Below are 24,578 nucleotides of genomic sequence, written 5' to 3'. Positions count from 1 at the left end.
TTCAATAAATTTTTTTTGGGGTGGGGGAAGGGAAACAGGACTTTGTTGGGGAACGGTGTGTAATTCCAGAACTTTTTCCAAGTCAAGTTGTTGTCCTTTCAATCTCAGTTGTGGAGGGCGCAGCTCAGCTCCAGGTCCAGTTGCCGTTGTTAGTTGCAGGGAGCGCAGCCCACCATCCCTTGCGGGAGGGAAACCTTGTGGTTGAGAGGATGCGCTCCAACCAACTGAGCCATCCGGGAGCTCAGCGGCAGCTCAGCTCAAGGTGCCGTGTTCAATCTTAGTTTCAGGGGGCGCTGCCCACCATCCCTTGCGGGAGTCGAGGAATTGAACCGGCAACCTTGTGGTTGAGAGCCCACTGGCCCATGTGGGAATCGAACCGGCAGCCTTCGGAGTTAGGAGCACAGAGCTCTAACCGCCTGAGCCATCGGGTCGGCCCCAGTAAATTTTTTTTGAGTGCCAACTATGCCAGGCATTGTGTAGTTGGGGAAAGAAAGGTCAAAGTTATAAATAAATAGATAAATATATAAATACAAGTTGGAGTAAGTTTTATGGAGGAAAAGAATAGGGAAATAGATGAAAGACACTGAGACATGGGAAGAGAACTGATGTCAGGAGGGTCCCATTATTGGCCCTATGTCTACATCTAAAAGTCCATTCTGTTCTGTGACTGTTGTCACGTAGCTCTCTATTTCTCCTTCCCTCTGTCTTTTCTCTCACACCTCTCTTCTTCCAGCCCTAGGGAGAGAGCTGGGACATCACAGCTCTCCATGCTCCTTCGTTGTCTACCTCCTGCCACATTGAGTCAGTGGGCATGGCATTCCTTACTTCTTCTCTTAATCAAGTATCAGTCAAGCATCCAGGACACACCAGCTTTCTTTCCTTGGTCCCTCCTGCCTCCTTCTTGGATTATCAGGGGTCTGATAGCAGGAAAATAATGAAGGAAGCAGGAGTTTGCCAGTGGCCAGAGGAACACTCCCAATCAGCAGCCCCCTTTAGGGGCCCCATTAGTATGCTTTCATTTTTCCTTCCAAACATTTCTCTGAGATTGCTCTGGGGTGAGCTCATTACCCCACCACAGAAGGTAACCCCAGACACGTTCATGGCCATATCCCTGGCTCCTAACATAAGCTGGTTCTCCATATGTAGCTTGGGATTACTTCTGAAATGGGCTGGGTGCCAGGTCCCAGAGATGTTCATTGGGATAGCACTGAATTCTCCAGGGAACCCAAGCATTTCCATTGCCATGTCTTCCTCCAGGAGGACACAGGGCACCTGTGAGAAAGGGCCGGAGGTATGTGGGAGCCTGGAGGACCAGGGGAGGAGCTGTCTCACTCCTCCTGGGGGGCCATTCTGCCCCCTTCCATGATCAGCAGTTCCAGAGTGAGTGTTCCCTATAGGTGTGGCACCTGATTCATAAGTCTTTTCCCACACGGTCTGAGAAAGTGAGCCAAATTTCCCATGCAGAGAGAGGAGAGGTGAGCCTAATAACCCTCCCAGCCCCCTCACCTTCCTTGGCTTTGGGAAAAAAAGCTTTGGTTACATGGTCATTGGCTTTTTCTCCCAAGTTGTTTCTCCCTTTCACCTTCATCTGAAATTTCTCGAGCTGAAGGAGGAATGACTAATGACCACATGACTCACGAAAACAGGAGAATGTTTCTGATAAGGGGCCATCTGGTCTGGGGGATTGAGTTGCCCCCTAGATGTGATATACAGCTGGAAACTTGTGTCCTTGAGTGAGGCTCTGAACCTCTCTGGGCCACAGTTTACTCAACTGCAAAGAGAAGAGGTGATTTTTTTTTTTTATCATTCCTTCCAACTCTAAAGCCAACAGAATGACTTCTTAATTTGTCTCCATCCTTTAAGACCTGCGTGTGTGTGTGTGTGTGTGTGTGTTTACACCTATTTGCACTTTAATTTGGTGATAGCAAAGGGAAAAGTCTGCATGACCCTTGTTGAAAACAGCAAGCCACGGGAAGTTGGAATTCTTCCCTCTCAGTTCAGTTGCCCTTGATGTCAGCATGTTCACCCCAGGACCTTCTGCAAATCTGCAATTTGCCTCTTTCAAATCAAAATTCAGAGCATTCCTCTCATTTATACCCAAAGGAACAGATAGTGACCTTGGAGGAAAAGTACTTTGCTTGCCTAGAGAGCTGGACCACACATTAGGAGTGAGTGTCTGTGCATCAGAAAGATGCTGGACACCCACATGTCCTCTGTTCCACTAGGGTCATTTATTTCAAGTAGGAAGTCTGAGTTTAGGGAAATCCTCTGAAAGTCTTTGAGAAATGGAAAACGTCTCCTGCGATTAAGCTAAGTTATCTAGAAGTGTTTCAGCAGTTCTTTGCAATCGTTTTTTCTCTCTGAGATAGAGTCACTAGTCCTCCTAGGAATATGAGCTATTGCAGGGTATGTGCACTGTTTTTTATTTCCATATGATCGTATCCAGATAGAAGCCAATACCCTTGGCACTGCCTCTATGTCTTCTGCCTCTTTGTCTTCAGAAAACCTTTATTGTCTCCTCTGCCAAGGCTGAGTTGGGTCTCCTTTTCTGTGAGTCATTGGACCCCATACTTCCCCTACCACAGTACTTACCACCTTGTATTGTAATTCTGGTTTACTTGTTTGCCTATCCACCGGATCTGAGCTCTGTAGCAGCACGGCCTATGATTTGCTCATCTTTGTACTCCTAACACCTGGCAAAGCGATGCCATCCACTCATTCATTCAATGAAAATGTACTGAATGCCTATAATACATAAGACAGACACAGTGTCTGCCTTTATGGGACTTACATTCTAGCTCAGGGGTGTCCAAACTTTTTTCAACGTTTTCCACCAAGGGCCATGTTCGGTAAAATACACAAACAGCCGGGCCACTCACTCGAGGTGCAGTACATATTGCCTCACCTGGTTTATTTAAGTAAACTAAATATATTTTTGGAATTTGCTGCGGGCCAATTAAAAATGGATTGCGGGCCGCAGTTTGGACACCCCTGTAGCTGAATCTAGTAAGCACTCAATAAGTATTTGTTGAATGAACGAATGAATGAATATTAAACCATACCATGCCACTTAAACCCAATTTCAACTTTGATATTTTGCCATCTCTGCTCCTGACATAAATTTTAACATGTCTAGCTAGTTATTTTTCCAGGATTTGGGGAGTATCCAGGCTTGCTAGCCACAGATAAAAAGAGTATTTTTTCCAAGTCATCCTTTAAAAAACCCCCATTATTTAAAGTGTGCTTTGAGCTCTGTCCATATCCCAGTTTTTCCAAAGGCTACCCGCCTCGGAGACGCCTACTGTTGAAGACGTTTTCTTTCCCACATGTCCTCTTCATCAAGTGTATAATCTTCACTGCAGGCAGCCATGATGAGTGACAAAAAGTGCCAGCTGGTAGCTCCAGGAAGGGAGCAGAAAGGAGCAAGGAGATATCTTTTTCCGCCTATTCAGAACATTGAAATCCAATTTATCGCTGGCCACATGAGCCAAAGAAAGCAGCTCTCAGCAGCTGTTGATCTGAGAGGCTCCAATCTCATTTCTATGACCTGGGTGCCACTGACACTCCTCGGGCAAGTCTGGGAATGGCTTGGCATGAAGGAGTGGCCCTCCTGTTCTCTTCCCTAAGGGCTGGCTTTGGGTGGGCCCGTGTCACATGGTAGAAAAAGTGATAGGGTCACTCTTTCAAAAATATGTTTTGTTGTGGGTGGACATTCCTTGGTAACTGCTGCCCCAGGGTTCCGCCCCGTCTCATTACTGTTGCCCTCACCCAGGGGTGTGCTGGTGAGCCAGCTGGGGGTAGGGAGTTCGGATTGGTGTCAATTTCCGTGTCAAATACTCCTACCTTGGCTATCAAGCTGATGTCACTGAATATGGAGGTGGGAAGACGTAAGACATATGCCTGTCACGAGCCAGCAGGAGCGGGTCTAACACCACTACACAGCTCCTTGTCTAACTCACACTTGCCGCAGAGGTGAAAGACTACTCCAGACCATCACCATTGTCTTTCTACAACTGGGATTTTAGGATGTGGTTTGTAAGATCCTTTTGCGTCTGTTATGTCACTGGGCTCTGACCGCAATACTGCATGGTAAGAATTATTATGCGTATTTAGTAGAGGAAGAAACCGAGGCACAGGAAGATACGACTGGCCTCAACTCACACAGCGGGGGTTTATGGGGTCCCTGTCTCTCCACTCTTGACTGGCCGACTTCCCCCACACTGTCCACTGCAGCGAAAGGCACATCCTTTTGTAGTGCCAATGCCTCATGCACTCACTTCTTAAGTTCTTCCCAGAAGATTCTTTCTGCATTTCACCCTCCCCTCTCCTGCCCAACTGCTACTTGTCTTTTAGGTCTCAGCTTAAACATGATGTCCCTTAGTGTCCACGTCAGGGTCAGGGATCCCGCCTGTGTGCTTTTATGAAGCTCTCTGGCACCTCCATCATGGTTATTTGTCAAATGCTGTTGAAGTGGCTTTTGATTGATCTGCCTCCTCTAGCAGACTGGAAACTTGGTGAGGGCACAAACTTTTATCCAGCTCACTACTGATCCTGGTGTCAAACAGAGTGTCTGGCCCAATGAGTATTTTCAGAATGAATGAATCCATGAATGATGGTCTCCTAATCTTCAAATTCAGTAATCTTTGTTTCTCTCTACTGTCTCCTGTCAGGACCCCGAAGAGTCTACTTCCTCATAGATGGGCTGAGGTCTTCCCAGGAACCTGGTGAGGCCCTTGCTAGCATGTGCCGCCAGCAGACTTACCTCCCCGGCCTCACCATGGCCCCTCTGGGCTCTGCAAAGTGTTGCAGTAGCAAGCTGAGAAACCTGTTTGGTGTGCTATGAAATGTGCTCATTACACACATGCCAAGACAAAGACACAGTCAGGAAGAAGGCTCCAGCCAGAAGCACCTGAAGCTTCAGCAAAGGCGGGGGGGTGTTTAGGAACATTCTGGAAGCAGCGTGTCCTATAATAATTGTAAGACAAAGCCTTATGAATCAGCATTCATTCCCTCATTTTCCCTCTGAGGAGGTAGAAAAGGATCAAGGCTGCTTCCATGCTGGGATCTGCTGACCTTTTGGCACCACAGAATCTCTTACATACCTGAAGCATTTATTACAAACATCTAATCATCTTCTGTAAACACAGGCAGCTGCCACTTAAAACAGGCAGGAGAAGAGTCTGGCATATGTTAGTTACTTCCCTATTTTACCTGAGCCTGCCTAGTAGTACAAATTTCAGGATGTTCATCTTTGCTCTCAATCATACATGAGAAAACTATAATCTACCAATCATCAGAGGATCTGATTATGCCTCTAGAAGTATTCAGCCCAATAGAACTTTGTGGGATGATGGAAATATGCTATTCTGTATTGTTGAATACAGCAACCACTAGCCCCAGCAGTTACTGAGCCCTTGCCATGTGAAATAATGTGAATAAAGACTCAGATTTTAAATTTTATTAATTTTTCATTAATTTTAATTCAAAGTCAAATAGCCACATGTGGCTCGTGGCTACTACATTGGACAACACAGCTCTAGATCTAATTATCAATGCAGAGGACTGAAGAACATATTAAATGACACAACAGGGATGAAATAAGAAAAATTCAGAAAATAAGAAACTAAGACAAATGCAATAGCATGGGAAAAAAGAAGAGGAAGTGAGTGAGTGAGTGTTAGTGTGTGAGAAACCTAGAGACTTAAGAGGTATGCTAACCAAATGCAATATGTGGAACTTGGTGGTTCTTGATTCAAACAAACCAATTATTAAAAAATTATGAGACAATTGGGGAAATTTGATCACTAATTGGCTATTTGATGATATCTAGGAATTTTTAGATGTGATATTGTATTGAGGCTATGTTAAAAAAAGAGTCCTTATCTTTTAAAGGTACACATTGAGTTGTTTACAGATAAAAGAGGAAGATTTCAGCTTTTTCTAAATTTAACCTCGTAAGCGGAGAAAGTGAGTGGGATGCAGATGAAATAAGATTATGTTGATAATTTTGGCAGCCAAGTGATTCGTACACAGTGGTTCATTATTATTATATCATCTATTTATTATATTTAGAAATTTTCATAATAAAAAGTTTTAAGAAATCATCAGAGGAATGCCAATGATGGTGAGAGATGGGCAAAAAGGCATTTTCCTTCTTAAATGTCGAGGGCTTCAAATTTCACATTGGGAAGGCAGTATAGGCCTTCCCAATCAAGGAAGGCACTTTGATCAAGAGTTAAACTATGTCTTCCTTTTGATTCAGGAATCCTGGTTCTAGGAATTGCTCCTACACGTATATGCAAGAATCTATGTAAAAGATTATGAAGTGCAGGGTTGTTTACAATGGTGAAGAACTGGAAATAGCCCAAATGTTCTTTGGTCATGGATTGGTTAGATAAGTGATGGTATGCAGCCACTGTGGAATGCTAAGCAGATTTAAAAAGAATGAGGTAGATCAGTGTGGACTGCCATCAGAAAGATGTCTAGGATATATTCTTAGGTTAAAAAAAAAAGTAAATTGCAAAAAGATATGTGTGGTATGACCTGATAAGAAACTACACATAGGTACATGAGTATTTACATATATCGGTGTATAAGCACAGAGCTAATTGTTAAAGCCTGAAAAAAACATATACCAAGTTGATCCGGGGAGGGGAGGAATTTACAACTCCCCTCAAATGAGTCAGAGTCATGGCTGTTGATTAGCTATAGACTCTTATCATCTGTTCCATGAATAATCAACAGGCAACATGGCCACTAGGCTTTCTCATCAGGCAACATGGCCACTAGGGTCTGAATGTTGTGTGTCCCCCAAATTCATATGTTGAAATCCTAATCCCAAAGATGAGCGTATTAGGAGGTGAGGCCTTAGTCAGGTGCTTAGGTCATGAGGGTGGAGCCCTCCTAAATGGGATTAGTGTTTTTATGAAAAAGACCCACCCCAGAGCTCCCTAGCCCCTTCTGCCATGTGAGGACACAGTGAGAAGTCACCAGCTATGAACCAAGAAGGGGCTCTCACCAGAATGTGAGTGACCATGCTGGTGCCTTAATCTTGGACTTCCAGTCTCCAAACTGTGAGAAATAAGTTTCTGTTGTTTATAAGCCACTCAGTCTATGGTATTTTGTTACTATAATAGCCCAAATGGACGGAAACACTGGCCCTTCCTCCCAGAAGAAAATACATGTATTTGCGACGGAGGAGTTTCATCCAGCATGAACGGGTGATCCCTACTTCCAAAGTGGAGAGGCGTTTAGAAAGTCCATTTCTATCACAATATTTGCTGCCAGTTACTGAACAACACCATGTGTCAAGCATTATGCTAAGAGGTCTATGTCTTTCACTCCTGGGCTCTGGGGTCAAACTCAGATTCTCCCACTTGCTATTTGTGACCTTGGACTAGTTACTTCAGCTCAGTTTCCTCATATATAAAATGGAAGGAAGACTAGTACCTATCTCATGGGTATGAAAAGTCAATGAGATTATGCATATGAAGTGCCTGGCACATATAATTGCTCAGTAAATGTCCACTCTCATTATTTTCTCACTTCAACATTCCAACAACCCTATGAGGTAAATACTATTATGCATCCACTTGGCAGATGAGAAAACTGAGTCTTACAAACAGTGGTGTGCTGGCACCAGCTCACATGGGTTTATGAGAGCTGATTGCTAAATTTTCACAAATTTTTTTTGAGTTGGCCAGCCATCATATTGGTAGTTTGAAATTAGTTGTGATGGCAGTATTTACACCATGGGAATCAGCAAACTACATGCCCCCTGGAGAGCTGTTGGTCAAACATCAACAGCTGCTTAAAGTAGTTAAGCAGCTTATATAAGGCTGGTGAGTGGCAGAGCTCAGGTTTGAAACTTGCTCTGCTCAACTCCAAAGGTCTTAATGTTTGCATCTACCTAGGCTGAGTTACATTAAAAGTTAGAACTCTCATCTCCTAAACAAAGCCAGTAGGATAATGCTTTTCAACATCATGTCCCCAGAGAAGTGGTTCTCAAATTTTAGGGCGCATCAGATTTACCTGGATGGCTTGTTGAAACCTAGATGTCTGAGCCCCACCCCAGAATTTCTTATTCATTTTTTGGGTGGGATTCAGTAATTTGCATTTCTAAATAGTTCCCAGTGATGCTGATGCTGCTGGTCTCGGGATCATACTTTGGGAACTATTGTTCTAGTGAAAATCTGAAGCGTTTTGCTGTACATCTTGCCATAATCTTACAAAGGCCATGGCTTTGTTAATTCTTCTCTCATTTAAAGATGGCAGGATTCAGACAGTAGTTCTAGGCCCCGAGTTTTCTATAGGAGACCATTTTGGTAAGATATTTGTGCTCCCAGCAGTCTGAACACATGAAAATGGGAACTAAATCTTGGTGCCTCTCTCCAGTTGGCCCCCACTTAGCTCTGGCCAGTATCCCAGGAGACCGAGCCGCTCCCTGTACATAGAGGGAGGCAAAAAAAAAAAAAAAAAAAAAAAAAAAAATCAAATTCTATCTTTAAAATCTGGCAGAAAGCTGCCCTATAATTATACTAAGTGAACTAGTTACATCTTCTCTTGTATTGATGTAGGATTATTAAGAGATTGCTCACACAGTCCTGTGGAATTCAATTAATGAATTTAGAGATATCTTGTTTAAACCACCCCTCTCTTCTAACCACCTCCTGCCTCCTCAATAGTATAGATAACAAAACCATAAAGGAAAATGCAGTAAACCCAGAATTAATGCTCCCCATCAGAACAGGATTGTTACTTTAAAAGCACAACTTTCCCAGATACTTTTCTACCTTAAGTATCGAATTTTTTGGTAAACTCTTAGATGGGGGTGAAAGCAAGAGGGCATGGATGGACATACAAACACTCACCTGTGGACATCACTTCAAAAGAATTAGAGAAGTTAGGATGGGCATTTGGCTATCCCAAGTTGGCATAGATTTCATTTATTCTCCCTGCAACAGTGTTTTACGAATACAACTAGCCAATGGTGTATAGAAGGAAATCGACCAGGCCAATGGACCATGGCAGGCCACTTTTAGAATTCTGGGTTTGGGAGATAGAACAGGCACTCTTGGCTTAAAATGAGCTTATACCATTTAGACTTGCTTTGATTGAGGCACTCAAGGAATATGATTTTTGCAGACCATTAGAATCTCAGTTTCTTGAGAGCAGGAGCTAAATCTTATTATTCTTTGTAGCCCTATATTCCTGAGCACATAATTAGAGTTCAATAAACTCAACAAATGCTTGAGAATGACAGAATGTTACTGTGGAAAGAACAAGGGCTGTAGAATCAAGAGCGATTTGCATTTAAATCTCAAGTATATCTCCTACTACTTGTGTGACCTTAAGTAAGTCATTTAGCCTCTTTGACACTCAATTTCCTGATCTGTAAAATGGGGGCCGATCAGTCAACAAAATTTACTGAGTACCTGTGTGTGCTGACACTGCTCTAGATACTGGAGCTAAGTCACTGGACAAGGTGGTCAAAAATTCTGTCCTCAAGGTGTATATAATATTAGAGTCTATCTGAGGCTGCCTCTCAGGAAGCCATATATGGGATAAGGGTTAGAGCACTTGACCTATCCTGCCTCTACCACTAACTAACTGTGACATCTCAACAAGTGAATGACAATAGGACCAGCCATTCACTTATTGAGATGTCACAGACTTCCAGCACACATCCATGCTTGCCATCGGGTACACGTGTAAAGGGCGTTTCTTAGGGCAGATGAGTTACACGAAGAGGCACTGCTGCCACAGAGCTGATGTGGGCCCATTTCAGGGCTTGGTAAGTAGAGGCTGGATTCAGCCTCTGGTGTACCTCCGTGGCTGTGTATCTTGTAAAATTACATGTAAAGTCTCTACAACAATGCCTGGCATACAATAAGTACTCAATCAACGCTAGTTTTTATTACTGTAGGTGTGTGATGAGAATTTAATGCAAACAGAGCGCCAACAGTATACAGTTGGTGTTCAATACAGTCAGCTCCCTTCCTCTTAGTCTGTGGAAAAACAGTAAACATACACATCAGTACAAAGTATAGGTGATGGGAAACCATTAGCTACCCTGTCTTTTCTTTTGTTCTGGTACGTGCAGGAGGTGGCTTGGTGTAAGGAAAAGAGCCCTGGGCTAGCAATCAGAAGACGTGGGTCTGGCCCCAACTTACACATTGCTTGCCTCCAATTGCTCAGGGGACCTCCACCAACCCTCAGTTTTCTCATCTGTCAGTGAGATGACGGTATGGGTTGGTCTGGATCACATGCTGGTGCTATGATATGCATGCATTTTGCTGTCACGAGTTCTTCCTTTGCCTATGTGTACGTCCAGGCAAATACGGGTATGAGCCAGTCTCAGGAAAATGGTGAGGGGGTGAGTGAATCTTAGAGGGACTTTCTGTTCTGACATGCTTGATTATAAAGCACTACTGGAGATGCCGGGATTTGCCCAAGATCACACAGTGGGTCAGCTCTAGAGGGCTTCAAATGACCTTGAACTTAGAGAACCATAGGGAGAACTGGCTAGACAGCCTAGCTGTCAAGTCCGATGGCTTAGGCATGTGAGATTCTGTTTTATGTTTCAGGTTTGCTTAAGCTAACTGGTGACAGTGGCTATATTATTCTTGTCAATTTGGTCTAAGATTCTATCGACATCAGATATCCTCTTAGTCAGTGACTAACATCTTCCATGTCTCATTGATTTTTCCAGTTAGAACAAGACTATTCAAAATCCCAGTCGAGTACCTGAGTGAGGCATTCTTTCTCTCAGCTTGGGGATTGAAACTACAGCAAGGTGGTTTCTAAGTAGTTGGTGATTTTAGCCTGTAGGCAAGTGCATTTCAGAAAATCCTTTTTTGTCTTCCCTTCTTAAGTCCATTAGTCTGTAAAATAACTAATAAAACTCACCATTTATTGAGTGTTTACTGTGAGTCAGGAACTGAGCTAACCCTGAATTTAAATGCAATATCTCATTCAATCCTTACAACCAACCTATGAGGCGGGTATTACCGTTATTTTATAGGTGAAGAAATTTGAAGCTCAGAGAAGAGAAGGAACCTGCCTAAGGTCACACAGCTAAGTAAGTGGTGGAAGTCGGAGGATAAAGTGTGGCCTCTTTTGTCTGCAGTATCCTGCATTTATTACTAACCCTTTCTATGGAGCATTATGTGAGCGACTTCTCTGTGGTAGCTGTTTAATGTTCCAGGTCAATTAATGTTCCACAAATATTCACTCAAAAGCCACCACGTGCAAAGGAAGCTTCTTTATTGGTGTATATGTGACCTGTCACTGTCTTGTACGCTGTTCACTGCTGACTGAACTTTTCAGAAGTCACACCACTCGTGCCTTACTGAGTGCCTACTATAAATGACATTAATTGGTCAGTTACTACGGTGTCCTCATGCAGTACCTCGTCTCAGCCTCACAACCGTCCCGGAAGTAGGTCCTCTTATTATTACCACCTTCACATAAAACATGTGAGCTACAGGGCGGGGATTTGTCTACAGCCCCACAGCTTGCAAATGGCAGGACCAGGTATCAGAGTACCATATCTTCTGTTTTTCTATGACTCTCCACTGAGGGTCCAGTGCTTGGCATAAAGTCTGAAATCGATACAAGTTTATTGCTTGGTTAGATCCCTGCAGGGTTGACTGTGAACCATAGGATCAATGGTTTTACTCATCTCTCCCTCTGGGCAGGTGGGAACCAGCTGGCGCTTTGTCAGCTGGGACTAGCCAACCTGCCTGCCCTGAATGGGTGCAAGAGGGATCCAATTTCTAAACCCTTCCCTGCCCCCCACACTGTTATGAGTCATCTTGCGTCTGCTTGAAGAGGCTTCCCATGGCACCTACAGCTGCCCCTTTCAGGCATTAAGAGGGGAGTCAGTGGTGTGCCATGTGCAGCCATTCTTCTTAGAGCATGCATTGGAAAATGCTAATTTCTGAGGACTGAAATGGAGCGGCACTTTCAGAGTCATCTTGTTAAAGTGGTTCTTGGGAAACTGAGCTCCAGTGTCACTTGGGAAGGAACGAGTGTCCAGGAATAGAACGGGACATTGCAAATGAGCCGTGAAAAACAAGCCCAGGCCCTGGCCCAGCTGCCTGGGCCCAGATGCTCTCTTGCAGAATGGGTGTAGGACGCTGCCTGGATGAGCTGGGCATCTCCATGGTCCTGGGCACAGCTTGGCTACAGTTTAGCTCTAGGTTCTGACAAACTCAGGTGGGCCAGAGAAAGGTTCAGAAGCATGAGACTCATCTATGGTCTCCCTGGCTTCAGTTCAAGATGCTGTTTTCCTAATTGGCTGCTTCCTGCTGAGACTAATCCAATATATTGCAAACCTACAGGTTTCCTTATTGATTGCCAAGAATTTTAGGAACACATTTGCATTTGTTTGGAAACTGTTCTCTCTCATTTCTCCATTTTCTCTTTTATTCTCCTTTTCTCTCTTCTCTTCTGCTCTCTTAAAATACAGCATAGTAGTTATAAACTCGGACTACAGAATCTAATAGAAATGAGTACGAATTCTGGTTTTACTTTTATACTACGTGAACTTGAGAAATGTACCTAATTTTCTGAATCCTAGTTTTCTCTTTTGTAAAATGGGGATAACAGGAACACCTACCACACAGGGTTTGGAAAAGACTAAATGATAAAATGCATGTAAAGATAATTGACACAGTACATTGCACACAATACATGTTATATATATTATACATTGATGTATTGTCCTCCTCTTTTCTTTTCCTTCCTTTCCCTATCTACCTGTGGCAAATAGACTTTAAGGTGACTCTCATGATCCTCCACCAGGAACAAAGGTGTTCCTGCCTTCGTGTGATCCCCTTCCCTTGAGGGCAGGCAGGACCTGTGACTTGCTTCTAATCAACAAAACGTGGCAAAGGTTATGCGATGTCAGTACTGTGAGTACTTTACATTATGTAAGACTCTGTCCTGCTAGAGATTCTCTCTCTTGCTGGCTTTGCGGAAATAAGTCTCCATGTTAGGAGGTCCATGTGACAAGGAGCCTAAGGCACTCTCTAGGAGCTGAAGGTGGCCGTCAGAAAACAGCCACTGAGAAGCCTGGGCCCTCAGTCTTACAGCCACAAGGAAATAAATTCTGATAACAACCTCGGTGACCCTGGAAGTGGAGCCTTCCTCAGTTGAACCTCCAGATGAGAACCCAGCCCTGGCTGAACCCCTTGACTACAGAGGATCTAGCTGGTTGTGAGTGGATTGCTAATTCACTGAGACTCTGAGATAATAAGTGTGTGTTGTTTTATGCCTCCAAATTTGTGGGAATTTGTTACACAGCATAGCAAACAAATACACTTCTTCCCCAATTATTCTTTTCTCCTTGTCATTGCTTCACAGCTTTACTAATTGCCTCATGTATGTCTTAAGTAGAAAATGCAGTAGAACCCATCCAGTTATGGCTGGCTGAAATATTTAGAAGACAATTTTGCCTTAAAGTCAAAAATGAAAACAAACAAACAAATAAACAAAAACCCAAAGAACAAATTGAGTTGGATTGAATGGGCTCAAGTATTCTTGGAGAAAGACTTAGGAAAGCTGGGTTATTTTTATGGCATAATAAAAGCAGCATCTCTTTGCTTCTATATGGGTCAATAGAGATTTCAGCAACTTCTCATAATTCTTAAAAGAATGAATCTACTTTTTGGACATTTCAACAACTACTACATATATAGCTAATAATTTGAAAGACTCAAAAAACTTATTTTGGAGAGAAGGTCAATTGTTTTCAGATCCATTGTCTTTCTTGGATGGTGTGGAAGATAATGTTGAAAATGCCCAGTTCCTAAATGATCACATCTTTCTTAGAACTCTTCAGCAGTCTCCCCACTGTCCCCAAGATAAAGTCCGGACTCCTTAACATGGCTTAAAGGCCACCATCAACTTCTTCAGCTTCAGTGTTCCTCTTTCTTCCCCTAATGTTCCAAGTTCTCTCTTGTTTCAGAACATTTGCACATGCTGCTCCTCTCCTCTGAACCCTCTTTGTCATATTCTTTAACTGGCTAACTCTGACCCATCTTTCAAGTCCCAGTTGAGATATCATTCATTCCAGAAAGCCTTTCTTGACTCCTAATCATGTGTCTCTCCATGAGGCCTTTACTTCCGCAATCACAGCCCTTATTACACTGCATTGTCATTGCATGTTTACATGTCTGTCTCATTCCATCAGACCGTGAGGTCCTTAAGGGCAGGTTCATACTCTGGTTTCCTCTGTATTTTGCATGCCTAGCTGTGTGCCTTCCATTGTGAATAACACAGCAAACAGGACAAATTCTTGCCCCCATGGATCTCAAACAAGGATCAGCTGCCAGCCCCAGCTCCATGTTGGCCCCAATCACCCTCAAAATCCCTGTACCAAATAGGCCAAGTGACTTGCCATAATGCCAAATTATTAGGGGTAATTTATGTAGCCTGTGTATCTCCTGGAAGGGTGCAAAGGATGTAGGAGCACTGCAGAGCAGACGCCTACCTCTGTGGTGATGAGGCCCAGAAGATACTTGGGCTTCCTGTGACAGTCACCCCTCGAGGCCGTGCTCAGGCTGGGGAAGGACTTCAAATCCAGTCCGTCGCCCCTCGTATGACCCTAGGCAATCACCAGTGGTTGCCATGTGAATGGCACCCTGGAGCCTGATCTACAGGGCGCAGGTCAATATTGTGGTTGGGTGTGGTGGTGTTGGTGTTGGTGGTTGTGGTGGTGGTGGCGGCCCACATCCTTCTAATGCCTTTGCTTCTGCACTTACTCCCTTAGGAGGCAACAAACCAATTTGTCCTGCAGAGTAGAAATGGAGCCTTTGCTATTCTGACAGGATGCTGGAATATTCCCTGTCCTCTTCACCTACTATAATTAAGAGTGTGACATTTCTTTTTCCTTTCCTTCCTCTTTCTCTCTCCTTCCCTCCCTCCCTCCCTTTCACCCTCCTTCTCTCTTTCCTTTGGTATTACTAGGTTTATTTATTTATTTTCCAGATGAACTGACACAAGAGAAGTTAAATAACACGCTCAAGGTCATCAGATAATTAGTATAGTAAGGATTTGAACAAAGTCTATCTGGTTCTTGGAGAGAGAGAGAGATCTGGGTTCACTTCCCAGCTTTCCCATGTCTACTTGGGTGGTCTTGGTCCTGTCTCCTCCTCTTTAAAAGAGGGTTGATAATGACACCAACCTCATACAGTTGTTGTGGGACTAAATGAGATAGCCATATACAAGGCTCAGAACTTGGTGAATGCTCAAAATTGTTAGCCATTATCATTATTATTACTTCTTGACTATTCCAAGGCTCATGCTCATCTTATGCCGTGATATTGAGTATTCATCTTAGTTTGGCCATTCCAGAAGTGATAGCCTTGTTTATCAACACTCTGCTGGTGTCAGCGAGGACCACACAATTTTCTTCTTCAGCACCCACCATAACACCTGGCACATAGCTGGTCACAGTAGCCATCCTTCTTAGTCCTTGTGGACTGACCGACAGAATGATCGAACTTCATTCTCACCTTGGCCTGGATGCTTTATATTTCTGCTTGGACTCTCTCATTCTAGAAAACAGCACTGTGCTGAGGAATAAACATAGGCTTTGGAGAGATTTGTCAGCAAGGAGGCTTTGGAGAAATCATCTACCTTTTCTAAGTTCCAGTTTTCACATCAGTCAAAGCGGAAATAATCCCCACCTTATACAGTCACTGTGAAGGTGAAATGACACAGGTGAGGAGCCCTGCATGTGCTGGTCCCTTCTCCTCTTCCCTCAACCAGCTGCTATAACTAGAACAGTCACTTTCCAAAGCCTGGATTCAGAGGGAAGGAGAGACGCAGATTATTGTTTATTGGCTTGTTGTTTCATTTACTTACAAACCAACAAAGCCTGCTCATCAGCTTTGATGGGTAGGAAAAGTTTCCAAGCCCAAGGGCTCAATTTATAGATGCAACAAATATGGCTTGTAGAGTTCTCAAGTTCAGACACAACAAGGCAGGTAATATTCATAAGTTGTTTTGGATTGGATTTCCCAGTTCTTGCAAGAGAAAGTGGAGCCCTGGTCAAGGAGAACTAGCCCAAAGCAAAGAAAACTTTGAGGCTAGAGATTGTTTAAGTTTGGAAGTCTTCGGGACTTCCCAGGTTCCCAGTAATACTCTTTATGACTCAAAAATGAGTCCAAGTTTCATAAAGAGATTGCTTTTATCTCCCTCCTTTTCAAATGCTCTGAGAATAATGCGCAGATCAAGATGCATCTATAACTGTGTCAGTAAAATAACGTGTTCATTAATTATCAGAATGTCTTCTGACATACAGCAAGCCTATATAGTTCACTTCCCTCTTCAAAAAAATTCTCCAAACTCTGAATTCATGTAATTTCTGGGGGGCTCGGAAAACTGAAAGAATATTTTTCTTATACTGACTGTCTTTTCAGTTTATTTACTAAGATAAGATGGGGCCCGTCAATACCCAATAGGAAGGAGAGCAGATATAGCCTAGTAGTCAAGAGTACTGGCTTGGGTTCAGATGATGACAAATACCAGCTCCCGCCCTTACTGGCAGTGGGAATCTGGGCAAGCAAGCTACTCAATGTTCCTGCGTCTCAGTTTCCAGTATTTAAAATGGGATGCTGATGGTATACCTGCCCAAGGTTTTTTGTGAGGATTAAATAAGTTGATGCATGTAAAGCCAATGTGAGCCAGGGCTTGGTCACGAGTAGCCATCATTATTATTGGGCAGTCTGAGTAGGTTTCCTTGGCACCTGAATCTCTTCTTTCTTGGTAAAGCAGAGAAGTTTCAGATGAGAGCGATGGGGAGGGAATAAAGCAGAATTCTGGGAGAATGTGCTGATCATATGCAATGCTCCCACACGACCTGGATCGTACAGAATTCCGCGAGGCACACACCCATGTGAGAGTGTGTACTGCCTGCCCCTCCCAATTTACCTGGTATTCTTTGCCAAGTCGTGACTTGGATTCCCTTTTTACTCTAACCTGCTTTGCCTTCTCACCTCAGTAGCTGCTATATACACCAGGTAGAGAATCAGGAGGTGCGGAAATCTGCCCTTTATCCCTTTTCCATCTCCATTCAGTGACACAGGGGAACCTGGAGTCGACCTGCTCCAATACGCCCACAGTGGGCATTTTTTGTTTCTCCCTCTCTTCCTTACCTCCCACTTGCCACCAGCTCCCCTTTTTGAATTCCCATTGCACTGTCAGCCCTACACTGCCAGCTTGATGATGACATTGAAAGCCTTGAGGTTTTTTTTTTCTCTATTTTTTACATAAATAGGTCTTTTCTTTTAGTAAAATTCTGAATTCAAGGTGCCTCCAGCTTCTTCATAACCTTCATGGGGTCTTGCTCTCACGGTGATTTGTTTTTCCTCACTGTAAATTTTTAATAAATACTCAATGGCTTGATTTATATGCTTGGTAGCAGCATGTACATATTTATGCACCCTTGATCATGAACCCTTGATATCAAGGATATTTTAGCCTGGGTGGGTTATCTGGCTGGACCTGAGAAGCAAATTCAGCTACCTGTATGTTGCTCTTAACAGTTCTTTAAAATATATGTAATTAAAAAGTAAAACAAAGAAAAATATCTTCTCTATTAAAAAATCTAGACACTATAGAATGTAAAAAGAAAATATAACCCCCTTTTTTGCTCTCTCCTCTATCGCACTTCCTGGTCAAGACAATCTCTGTCTGTAGTTTGATGTATGTGCTTCCAGATTTGTACTATCCAATATGATGGCCACCAGCCACACATAGCTTCTGAGCACTTAAAATGTTGCAAGTCAAATTTTAATGTGCTGTACATGAAAAATACACACTGGATTTCAAAGACTTAGTATGAAAAAAGAAAGTAAATTATCCCATTAATATTTTTTATATTGATTACATGTTAAAATGATAATATTTAGATATATTGGATTAAATAAATATATTAAAAATGAATTTCATCTTTCTCTTTATGTAATGTGGCTACTAAAATTTTTCAATTACATATGTGGCTCACACTATATTTCTCTTGGAAAAAATGTGCTAAATTTTTTTCTCTGCATATACAAACTCATAGACACGCACATGCATGTATGTAAACACAATTTTTAACAAAAATATGTATATGGCACATGTAGATATGTTCTGCAACTCGTTTTTCTCATTTTGTTTTGAGGTAATTGCCTAAACAAGAACCTTAAACAGTATTCGGCCATTACTAAGACATTTGTTCCAGTATCATTGTTCCAATGGGCAGATTTTCACCTAAAGAGTAAAAGCTAAAGAGTTCTTATTCCTTTGAAGGGTCTTTGGGTCCCTATTTATAAAGTAATTACTTCTATTTGTTTCATGAGTAGCCATCTTATCATTTCTTTCTTTCTATCCACAAAATTTGGATTGTTCTGAGTACCAGAATTATGTCCCATCTTTCTCCTGTGTTCCCCCCCAGCATTTGGTACAGTGCTGGATATAGAATGTGTGTTTTAATTCTTGTGTCTAGAAACCTTCTAGAGAGTTCTCAATAGAAAAGAGAGTTTTTATTTAAATCACTCCCATTGCTCTGAAAAGAATGAAAACAAAAACAAGAGCTAACAGTTATTGAGCATTTGCAATGTGGCAAGCATTGTTAAAACTCTTTACACACACTATCTTCTTTTATTTTCACAACCCCATGATATAGGTGTTATCGATTCCACTTTACAGTGGAGGGAATTGAGTCTCCAAAATAGATCTCAAATATGTCACTTCTCTCTGTCTCCACTGCCACCATCATCTCTCTTTGCCATCCTCCCTTATTAGGTCTCCCCATTTCCAGTTTGCCCTCACCCAAACCTTCTCACCAAGGCAGCCAGATGGGTTCTTAGCAAATGCCCTGGATCAGACTGTTCCCATTTAAAACTTTTTAATGGATTCCCATTGTCCTCAAAAGCCAGTTGGGTCTGTGCCTCCTTCACCTACCCCCTGTGACTCATCTCCCATTCTTTACAAGGCCCAACGTCCTATCCTCCAACCCTTCATTCTCCCCTCTTCAGGACGTTCGCACAAACTACCCCCTTTGCCTCAGTACTCTTGCGCAACTCTTCAGTTGGCTCATCCCGACTTACGCTTCACGTCCTCAGGAAGTACCTTTTCTGAGCTCTCATTTTAATTATGTCTTCCTCCTCAAATATTGTCCAAAATACCCCTCCTCAAGAACAGGCCAGAGCTTTCAGGCCTTTTTCTTCTTATTTCCAATCACACCTTAAAATGATATATTTCTTTGTGTGTTTCACTATTTAACATTTCTCTGGTGAGACTGCATACTCCGTAAGAGTTTTCTCCACTGTAGCCCCTTCAGGCCTAATAGTCTGCCTGGCATATAGTGGCCTATAAATAAATATTTGTTGAAAGGATGAATGATGCTTAGAGAACGGAATGTAAACACTGATGATCTTAGTTCTGCTCAACTTTGAAGACCCCACAACACCGAGCCTAATGCTCTCTGTGCAAAAGGCAATGTTTGTTGAATGAATACAAATGAACTTCCACTTTGTTTTTCTTCTCTTAGTTTAACAGAAGAAGGCTATCACCCTAGTCCAAAATGGTGATGGCTCTAGACAGCAAAATGATGATTGCTCAGAACAGTTCACGATGATTTGTAACACAGAGGTCAACTGACCACTGCTTAGGGCTAATATGTAATATAGCCCCAGGTAAACGTGATCTCACATCACTCTTCACTGGATGGCTACCTACTGAATCAGACATAGCCTGAGGGTAAACACCACTGAAACAGGGCAGTGCCCTTTCTAGGAGGATTGAAAAATGGCAATTGGTTCAAATGGGGTTTTTCTAGTTTTTGCTTTTTTTCAATTAGCAATAATCGCGCCTCGGATAAACCTCATTGGCTACGATACTGCCACTGCGCAAAGCGAGTTTTTGCTTTTTGAACAGCCTTGTCAGAAATCACAAAAGTCTCAAAAATGAGTTTGCCACTTCATTTAATTATTCTCAGAACATAAAAGAAAAGATCTTGCTACTGGAGCATTTTTAGTGAGAACAAAGTAGAGCCCTGAGGTGGATCAGTGAAGGAGCCACAGTCAAAATTGACAAGGGCAAGTCTCTCTAACATGCTCACCTCTCCATTTTTGCTGTAAATAGAACTTAACTACAACCACAGTTTTGGGACTTTCTAGTGATAAGGAGATGCAACAATAAAAAACCAAAACAATTAAGGGGAACTCCAAGGAATCAAAGAGCTGGGGGTAAAGGACGGGGCTGTAGAAGGTCACAGGATGTCATTGAATCCAACCCCTTGTCTTCAGGGAAGTGAAGCAGGTACAAGCGACGATAGGAGGGGTTTTGGTGTTTAATCAGCCTGATACGAAGTCGTTTTTCATTACATCAAAACACGTGGTTTTGTGCCATTGTTTCAATTTATTGTGTTCCATTTGTTTTCGATGCCGTTATGAAACCTTCCCATATAAAGTTTTTGGTTGCTCACTTAGCTGATCTGAATCCCTTTACTCTTTGGAACTCTTTCATATTGGGACAAAGGAAAGGTTTACGTCACTTACAACTAACTCTATAAAGTCATTCATTTATCTATCCATCCATGCATCCATAATTTATTTTGTGCAAGCTATAAAAAAAGGAGCGGCAGAATATCACAGAGTCATTGTCCTCAAGGGAATGAATCCAGAAGAAGAAACAGACAAGAAATCCATGTCAACAGAGAGAGATAAGTGTTAGGATGGGGGAAGCATAGAGTCCCGAGGGGTCCTGACTTAGAAAGTCTCTTTTCTTCCTCCTCCTCTTGCCTCATTATTTTTCTTTGAAGGTATTTTCTGAGTTTCAGTCTGGTGGTAGATGGGTGGGGCAGAGGCAAAACCAGGCATGTGTAACACATATGAAGGCAGGACAAAGTAAGTGCCAGGTGAATCTTGCGACAGAAACTGAAGAGGGAGACAGAATCTCAGATGGAAACTAACAGAAGATTTTCTAAAGAGGCGGTGTTTGAACAGGACCTGAAGAAGTCTGAGCAGGATTTTTATAGACTGACTTGTGGGGTGGTAAAGTGGTTGGATAGAAAGTCGGAGGGTTCAGAGAAATAATAAGGGATTGGGAAGTTCTTTGAATTTTGGTTCCAATTTGATTTCAGTTTTAATTTTTTATGCCATGCATGAAAAGTTAAAAATCCCCCAAATGTACCCATGATTTAAATGCATTCTTACTGAGACATTTGTCTGCACAGATCTCTTCTTTTGTGAACCACCTCTCCTTTACTCCCTAGTAATTCTGTTCAGTCTTGGTGGTGCAGGTGAGCTGACCTTGCCCTGCCCTCTGGCTTCAGGGGTGGCCATGTGACCTATTTCTGAGCAATGAGACTGCTCCTTCTGTCCCATCCATAGTCACTGCACAGAGATGCACACAGCACCTCAGATAAGCTAATTGGAGTTTCCTTGGCAGAGTTATCATGGAAGACATTCTCAATTTTTCTAAGATTAAGAGCTTTACGAATGATATAGGTTTGGTTGCCAGTGTCATTCTCCAAGAAAGAACCTTCCTGAAAATGAAGAACATGGCAACAGGCTGAGATGAGAGACAGAAAGATACAGAATTCAGATGACCGTGAACTTGCAGATCTTGACATGCCTAAGATCCATCCTTCAAATTTCCATGAAACTACCAATCCTTTGGTCACCTTCTTCCCCATACCCTCTTTTTTTTTTTTTTTTTTTGGCTTAGGTTAGTTTGACAAGGTACAGAGTACCACTGCAAAAGTCCTCACACAGAGTTGATAAACTGTGTTGACAGAGGAGGGATCTCCTTGGATAAATTGGTCTAATCAGTATTAATAAAAATTGACACTTCAGGTTAACATCTAGCTTGGCCAACTTTTCTTTCTTGCTGAACTGACGGCCTCAATCAGCAACTTCAGTTAAAATGATAAAACCACTGTGGCTGAGTTGATATCCAGACTTCTATTTTTTTTAGATCAAAGTTACAAAATTCTTTTAACCACTATTTACCAGGATTGTTTCCTGTATTTTAGATATTGAGTCTTTTCATTCTTTGGAATCCTGAGATAGTTTCCTATCTGCTCCTAGAATTCTGTGAGTGTTACTTCATCCATATCTGAAATGTTATCTCTCCCCTTGGCTCTCTCCCATCCCCCAGGCCAGAAAGAGGCAGTGGTGGTCTGGAGAAGAGTCAAAGAATGTGCTTTCTTGAAAAATGAGAAAATTCTAATGAGTCAATATGTCCTTAGTTCCACTACCAAATTAGGAAGACTGTCAAAATGTGACAATTAAAGGTGACTGCTTCAGGATTTTTTCCCCACTATAAACTCTCTTGAACTGACATAAAGCAAAAAAAAGCAAAAAAAAAAAAAAAAGAAGAAAGAAAAAAGGCAGAGATGATGAATGGAGGAATGCAGTGGCTTCTGAAAAATTCTACTATCTTCAAAAATGATATCAGTTTGCCCTCTTCATTTTATCTCCATGGGCAACTTTGCACGAGCCAAGGCTGGGTGATGCTCACTGCAAGAGTATGTGTTAGCAAAGCTGATCTCTGCATCTGTATAAAAATTTCCATCAGTTGCTTGCTGCTATCAAATATCACACTACCTGTGAAAGCTCTTTCACAGATTGCATTTTAACTTACTGTCCTGTTTTCTGATGAAACAGAATTGTATTTGCCATCTGCCATGTCTACTGGGTTCTTTTCGATCCTACTTTTGACCCTACTAATGTATCTTTAAGTGCCAATAACAGTTTTATAGCCTCTTAATAGTCTTCCTAGGTAAGAATCTCATTTTCTATTTCAGTAGACTTCCATTGGTAAAAATGCCAGGTTTCCATTTATCAGAAATATTATGTCCCTTTTTCCCCCTACAAAAAGAAATTAGACAGCCATAAAAGTTAAACACAAGCGAGGTAGGTCAGCCTGCCTATCTTTAAACAAAAGTTCAGGGAACAAATATTTTAGACATCAGGAAACTAGGGGGATATAAGACTTTTATTTTATCTTAGTTTTGTTATTACTACACACAAAGGAGTCAGGATTTGAAATCAGGCCTTATAATTATTATTTTTTCCCTGGACAAGTGAATTTTATTTCAAACTTTATTAAAATACAGTTCATTTATAAATTCAACACTATAAAAGTAAAGCATGATTGTTTTAGAAAATTTATAAACTAAACATTTTTACTATAATTTTAAGAGGTATTCTTTCTTGCAATTGTTAAAATTTTAGAGTTATGAAATTGCACCTTTTGCTTTTGGCAAACAACCATAGAAAGTGAAATTTTGCGTGTTATTTGATAAATAGTACTGCATTTAGTTGGAACTAAAATTTTAGTATATGTGCTGCCGAAGCAAGCACTAGTTGGAGCTAAAATTTAAAGTGGAAATATAATTGTTTTAAACATTTGTATGTCTAGAGTGTTTCATGTTGTAGTTCAGGCCTTTTAGTTAAAGCTTCTGGATTCAGGCCAACAGGTGTTTACTAAGGGCGAGGCATTGAACTAGATGGTGTTGAAAGAGACTTTCCTTTTTCTCTGGGGTTCTGAAGCTGGAAAGATGAAAATCTAGCTGTCATTTGCCATATTTCTTATAGTACATATTTGTAATTCGAATGCACTGCATCTGAACGCCCTATGTTTCTACCCCTTTCCATCTGAACTCATCTACTTGATGAATTTTGGTTGCAGAAATTGCCTCAGTATTAAGAAATCGAAAACGCCAGCTTTATCAATCAGCATTGCTTTCAGCCAGGTATCTAGGTTACGAATATGTCAGCGATAGGGATCTGACTTAAACTTCAAACGGGGAGTTAGTGACACAAAGGGAGGACCAGGGAGGACACGTCTCCACCTCTATGGGAAGGTGATGGAGGCTGACGCAAGGTTGACCTCTAAGTGCAGCAAAGGGCGTGGGGCCAAGGGAGGCCTCAGTGTGCAGTGCCAGCAGGGTCAGTCCTGGAAGTCAGCACATGGCCATTTTGGGGCGTCTCAAATCAGGCTTTGCAATCCTCTCAGAAATTCTGGGAGCTGCCTAATATCCCTTTTTTTTAAAAAATTAATCTTTCTTCTTTTTCAATCTTTTGTTGTTTTGTTTTGCGGTGGATTCTTTTTTGGTTTTGCAGTGGATTCTATTGTATGCGACTAAGAACTCTGGGGCATGCACCTTCTTCCATCCAAATTATGGAGAATGTCATTTGCAATTGGAGAGTATGACACCAATACGTAGAAAGAAGTGGAGTTAAGATCGAGGAGAGTGATCTGACAGGGCAATCTGGGTCCTTAGAGGCCCTGAGACCAGCTCCAGCTTCAAATTTGTCATTCTGTGAGCTAACAAATTTCCACTTTCGTTTGAGCTAGCTTGAGGTGGGTTTCTGTCACTTGTAGCTAAGAGTTCTTGGCAAACACAGATGGAAGCAAATTAATATTATGTATCAGGAATGTCCATCAGATTTATCCCCTGTGACCCGGTAATCACCCTTCTATTCTTTGAAAAGAATTTAAAACGTTAAAACCAAAACCAAAACAGTGGGTGGAATTGAGCAAGTGGTTGCATAAGAAAGTGCGAATAGATA

General features: G+C 42.1%; 1 protein-coding gene and 1 pseudogene across 2 annotated transcripts in view; both read right to left on the bottom strand.

Annotated features, from left to right (window-relative positions):
• The window catches only part of SH3RF2 (SH3 domain containing ring finger 2), a 112,307-nt gene that overhangs the window by 73,477 nt on the left and 14,252 nt on the right, over positions 1-24,578 (bottom strand). The gene's annotated exons all lie outside the window — the stretch shown is intronic.
• LOC117017164 (uncharacterized) lies at positions 19,782-19,912 on the bottom strand (annotated as a pseudogene).

This window comes from Rhinolophus ferrumequinum, chromosome 24, assembly GCF_004115265.2.
Source record: "Rhinolophus ferrumequinum isolate MPI-CBG mRhiFer1 chromosome 24, mRhiFer1_v1.p, whole genome shotgun sequence".
NCBI classification, from domain to species: domain Eukaryota; kingdom Metazoa; phylum Chordata; class Mammalia; order Chiroptera; family Rhinolophidae; genus Rhinolophus; species Rhinolophus ferrumequinum.
This window is presented reverse-complemented; position numbering and strand designations above follow the sequence as displayed.